The following is a 6,000-nucleotide window of genomic DNA, read 5'->3' on the forward strand; positions in this document are numbered from 1 at the left end:
GACATTAAACCGAGTGGAAAAAAACCCAGCTTTTACTGGTGATAAAGTCAAACGGAGATGACGCACTCCACCGGCCTCTGTACCTGAGGAACAAATGTCACTCTTTTCAAAAGGAGGCTGATGTAAGCTGTGGTTATGGAGGCTATAACGAATCACTGCACCTCTCCAGAGATGCCTTTGTTCCCGCCTCTGCAGGCCGTCACCGGGCGAATATTATGACTCTGGGGGGAAAGAAAGAGAGAAATGTTCTTTTGCACATCCCTGTTTGAGCCTTGCCGGTGTGTGTCTGGCCTCCGCAGAGCGAGAAAGAAAAGAGAAAGGAGGGGGTCACAACAAGTATTCGGTGTTAAAAGGGGTGTGAGCTGGCACAAACCCCTGGCACGGGCACAATGCATGGCGGGACGGCGCGTCCATGAAGCTCTGGACACAGAGAGAAACCGCTTGGCGCTAAAGTGAAGCTCAGTGGGGCTGCAGAGGAAGACGGGACGGAGACCAGATCAGAAGCAGAGGGGAAAATTGAGACAGATTTTCTTGCAGGTGTCGAGATAATAGAAGGACAAATGATCTAATTGTCAAAGCATTTCAGGGAACATTGGGTGTAGGAGGGGCTCAGATGGACAGGGGCGGCGGGCCCGGGCATCTCAGGGCTGCGGGATTTGAATGACAAAGGCGGGCCGTTAACAGGCGTGAATGAAATGACAGGAAGCGGCTCATATCTGCCAACCCAACTCCAACATATGTGGAGGTCGTGTTTATGCAAGAATTTAAGAGAGTTGTTGGGACCTGACCGTTCCAGAGTCCAGCTCACACACGGGAGGTAATGACATGGTTGAAGTTGGCCGTTATTGTTGATTTGGCCCCTCGAGTTCATAAAAGGAGGCTGATTTAAATATTCATGATTCAGCGATGATGGGCATCAATTACAAACACAGACAATAGGCAGGGCATGTTCATTTACTGCATCTGACCACCAGGGGGCCACTCAAAATTTGGAGGCCTCTCAAGCAGCTGATCTTAGAACCTTGAGCCTTATTTCGACCTGATTAACTGTTTGACCTTTTTGTTGTTTTTATTTCATCCATTCATTTGTTTGTTGTCTTTAATTTTGAGCCATGCTGTTGTAGAACCCGCCAAACCTTCACATACTGTATTGCTTTAAAGGTGCCGACCTTTAACAGGGAACACCATCCAGACACATCCTCATCAACCTTCCCCTCTGAATGATTCAAAAGCAGGACTCGGCCGTGCCCATCGTCTCCACTGAGGGAAGCTGGGATATATTTGGAACATCACACTTTTAAAAGCGTGAGCCTCAACTCCCCCGGGTCATTTTCTGCTCCGGTCTTAATTGAGAGTGTTCTGGAAAAATCATTACTATATTAATGATTTAACACAAAGTAACTACCTGCTTTTTCCAGGAGGAAAGGGAGATTTGCTCCCGATCAATACCCATGCACGCTCATTATAAGGGGGGGCAAAGTTATAGTAATTAGGCAGACACCAATAACTTTTTAATGATCTTTGTTTTTAATTGCATATTATCAGGTTGCACAGTCGCTGTGTTTATACCCAAATATAAGATAATGGTGAGAGGGGAGGCAGATTGGAAAAAAAGGCACCTGGAATGATTGTTTTTACCCAGATAAGAGCAGCACTGATAGTCTGCAGCCCGTGTGGAGGACAAAGATGAATATGTACATCTCTTTTTTTCTCTCTTTTCTTTGGAGCATGTTGTTTTCAGCGCTGTGCCCAGCATGTCGGCATTGTGAAACCTTCCTGTCTGTGAGGCCAAGGAAGTGAAAGAGCTTCTGCTGAGAGGGTCGAGATGCATCGAAACGTCTTTTTGCCTAAATGACACCTTCTCATCCTCATCTAAAGGTATGAGAGACATTTTCAGCCATTTCTCAGGTCAGCCTGTGGCCGGATGGCAAATGTCGACCCTTTAAAAGGATCGAATCAAACAGAAATAATGCAAATATAAACATAAATCTCCATAAAGTGCACGGACTCTTTGAAATCATCTGTGAACATTTAGGGGAGAGAGCGGTCTCCTCAAAGCAAAGTGCGGTGTGTGTGTGTGTGTGTGTGTTGGTGGGGGGGGGGGGGGGGGGCATGTAAGAGAGGATGGGGAGGGTGGGAGAGGCAAATGTGGTGATAGAAAGAGTCCAGGAATGCCAGGCTGGCAATCCTGGACTGCTCCGAATGAGTGAGGCAGCCAAGAGCTTCGTTTTTTTTCTTCTTCTAATTTGCCTGATGCCTTCCTTTACCCCCCCCCCCCCCTCCTCCTCCCCCTCCTCCCACCCCCCCCCCCCCCATGAAACTCCACAGCAGATTGTTGCTTCAATGGCTCCCACGTCAGGCGATTATCTCCAAGCTTTAATGTAATCTTGCCATATTTCAATTACAACTGCCATCGCGGAACGAGCCGCATATTCAGCCTTCTAACTATCCCGCTGACGCCTCAGCCATGTCAACTGTAGAGGAGCACCAGCTGAAGGCAATTACGCATGTTTTCAGAGCCAATTATGATCGCTCTCACGGCGGCGGTTACGCCACGAGCGAGGGGGTGTTTGGAAATTTTTAATTTAATGACAATATGGCGGTGGTAAGATTCAGCGGGCCGGCCCAAATCCCAGGCCTGCCGTTCCAGCATCCACTGAGGGAACCATTAAGGCAGATAGGAGAAGATTATGGCCTCTCTCAAGGGCCACACTGGGAGCGCAGAGAGGGTCTCAGCAGTGCAGGCTGGATGGGATCCACTCATCTTCTCTGCAGGATCACAGCTGGCAGGGCCGAGTCCGAGACACAGAGACAGAGAGGCCGGTTCGCTTGTCTTCCAGTTTGGAGTCCGCCTGCAGAGGGAGCATAAACTCACACATTCCTCCCACGGAAGCACACTGAGAGGGGCAGGGGAGGGAGATCAAGCATGGCTCTGTGGGCCCTCTGAATGGCAGGCTCATCTCCTCTGCAGCTGAGAGCTTGGGGAAGGTGGTTTTAAACTGTGAGTTGGACGTTACTGATTCCACATCAGCTCCTGGGTAGAGCAAAAAATCCGTCAAAAAGATCGAAATGTTTGAATCTATCAGATGTTTAAATGGAATTTCTTTATACACTGTTTTGTTCTCATTTGGAATTCTTCACATTAATGTTTGGCCGTGGCCTCGTTCTCCCCAGTTCTCTGTCAGCATCGTAGAACTGAGAAAAAACAAGTTTTAATTATAGAAATGGGATGATTTAAGGTGCAGAATGAGCAGATTACAACCTGAAAGCTCTTGTTCTATTAACTGTATGGATTACGTGTTGGTTTTGGACTCTTATTTAAAATACAGACAAGCTTAAAAAAAAGCTTTTAAAGTTGTGCTTATGATTTTTTTTAAATCAAATTTGAATAAAATATGCAAAAATCTCACTAATGCTAATAATTTTATTTCTGTGACAGATAATTGGATTCTTACATGTTAGAATTACAATAATAACATGGGCCTCCCCCTCTGTGGGTACTTAAAAGTTCTCAGTGTTTCTACGGCAGCATAGAATAGACAACTGCCTACAAAAACACATTTGCATGGTAAATACACAGCAATAACCCTGCAGATGATTTTAAATGTGATGTGCGAGCTCTGTAGTACTTTCAATTAATATGATTTGCAAATCTAAGTTCTATTCTTGAAAAGAAACCCAACATTTTTCTGCTGCAGCTGCAAAAGCAAATGTCCATAAAAATGCAAACGCAAAAATAAAAATGCCTGTTAATGGCCTTTAATTTTAATTCAGCTGACAGTTAGGTAGGTTTTTCCTTAGCATCCGATTTGTTGGACCAAGATGATGCAGGTTAGGTGTGAGCCTCCCTCCCTGTCCCACTGGGATGTTTGTGTAAAACCCAGTCAGTTCTCAGGGGTAGGGGTTGACAGGAGAAGACGTGTCTCCAGTCCCTCGGAGATTGGCGAACACAACTCATATATTAATGCATTAAATGTGTTGACTGTGTGCAGCCCTGGGATGCAGGAGGGAGAGAGAGGAAAAAAGAAAGGTTAGAGGGAAGAGAAGAGGGGAAAAGCGGTTGTAATGTATGGTGTTGTCTTGTATAACGTGGGGGGGAGATGGAGGAGTGCGGGCCAGATTATAAGGCCCGTGGTGAGAGATGAGGGATGGCCGACTTGTAAACAAGTGACAAGCGTCCGGGATGACAATTCCTAATCCATCATAGTGCTGTCAGCGCTGACCGGTGGGGTGACGGACAGCACCCAGGAGAGGGGACAGCTGCCGCACGTCAATCCACATCATAATTTGAAAAGCTTTTTTCCACGAGAGCTGAAACAGAGGGGGAGAGAGAGGAGGGGAGAAGCCATGACGGGAGACCTGTTCTCCCGTCACCTCAATCTGCCTCCTCCTACCCCTCCACCCCACTCCCACCCCCACCCCTGCGTTTAGGGAGCAAAGCGGTCACATTAATCGCAGAATCATTTACCTCGAATTGGACGTGGCGTCACAACTGGAAACGTGCAGCTGATGCCAGATCATCCTGCAGATGGAACTAGATCTGTTCAGTGAATCGCTCCAAAAACACGGCTGTAATGAAAAGTTTGTTATTTCGTAATGGCTCACATTAGCTAACGTGGCTGAGCTACCTTCATTCATTTGCTATGCGTTTGTTAAATATTCTACAAGTTTGTGTGCAAATGCAGCATATAACTCGAAAACATTTTTTTTATGGTTTGATAACAAATTATATCAGTAAAATACAGTATATCGAATATGGTTGGTGCACTGGAATCACATAGAGGAGACTGTGTGGATCAATCATACAGCCAGACTATCAAACAGCCAGACTATTGGCAGTTTACGAAATTCCAACCCCCTAAAATAGGCGACGCTAACAACAAATGACGGAAAAGAAACACATCTAACTGTTCTGTGGTTGCCATGTTGTCTTTTTGGTTTCTAAACCCTCTACTCTGCCTCTAGAGACCCTCCACTTGGATCCATCTCTTTATTACAGATGCAGGAGCAAAGAGAAAAAAATGATCTATCCTGGCATTGTCTTTATAGGACTGAATATATTTGCAAGAAGGAAAGAAACCGATTCCTCTTCTCTGGTGCTGGTTAAGTCCAGGTGTATGGAGGCCTTATGAGAATCAATCTTCCTCTTGGCCGTCCACGGGGGCAGCTTCAGTCGCCCATGTTGGGTCAAGGCCCTCATTCTTTCCTCAAAGGCCTCGCTTCCCTGCCAAACCGGGATTTCCGATTGAGGGGGCTCAATAACAACTTTGATGTGAACGGCGTCCCAGAGGGCGAAGCAAAAGGCGGGGGAGGGTGGCACAATGGTCGGGCCCTCCCACCGCATCTGCGCAGATCAGGCTCTAAATGGTCGCATTGATGCGGCTGCTTAGCTCTTTGCTGGGAGCCCTGATGGAGCCAACGCTGGGGACCAGGACAAAACTGGGCACCTGCCAGCGTACGGGGACGGACTGATGAAGATCAGGCCGGCTCGTTCTATCAAACGTTCCCTCTTTCGACTTCAGCTGAAAGAAATGTGTGAGTAAAGCCATCACGTTTGGGTACTGTGGGAGTTATTTTACACATTCTTTTGCTTCACATCAATTTAACTTTCACTTTGTAATCAATTTCCTGAACTCATTTCTATTCTGTTACATCTCGCAATGCTTCAGAAATTCATTTAAAACGTTGGCCTTCGGTCCTTTTGGATCAGTTCACAGAGACACTCATAAATAAAAACAGTCACAAGAGACTGCGCTCATTGTGCCAGAGGCATCTTCACTAATGATGAAGGTGAAATTAAAAATCCCTCCAAACCACAGCTTCTTTTCTTTTTAACAAGCTAATGAAAACAACTTGTGAAGACAATCATTTCCCATGAAGGAATTGGAAGCATACACTGTGTCTTTGATTGAAGGGAAAGATTTGTTTTCCCTGTGGGGGGTCACAAATTGAGCTCTGTAGGTGATGTCATTCGCCTCCACTGACCTTTCTGGGTTTTTT

The sequence above is a fragment of the Takifugu rubripes genome, chromosome 7 (genome assembly GCF_901000725.2).
Source record: "Takifugu rubripes chromosome 7, fTakRub1.2, whole genome shotgun sequence".
Lineage (NCBI taxonomy): Eukaryota > Metazoa > Chordata > Actinopteri > Tetraodontiformes > Tetraodontidae > Takifugu > Takifugu rubripes.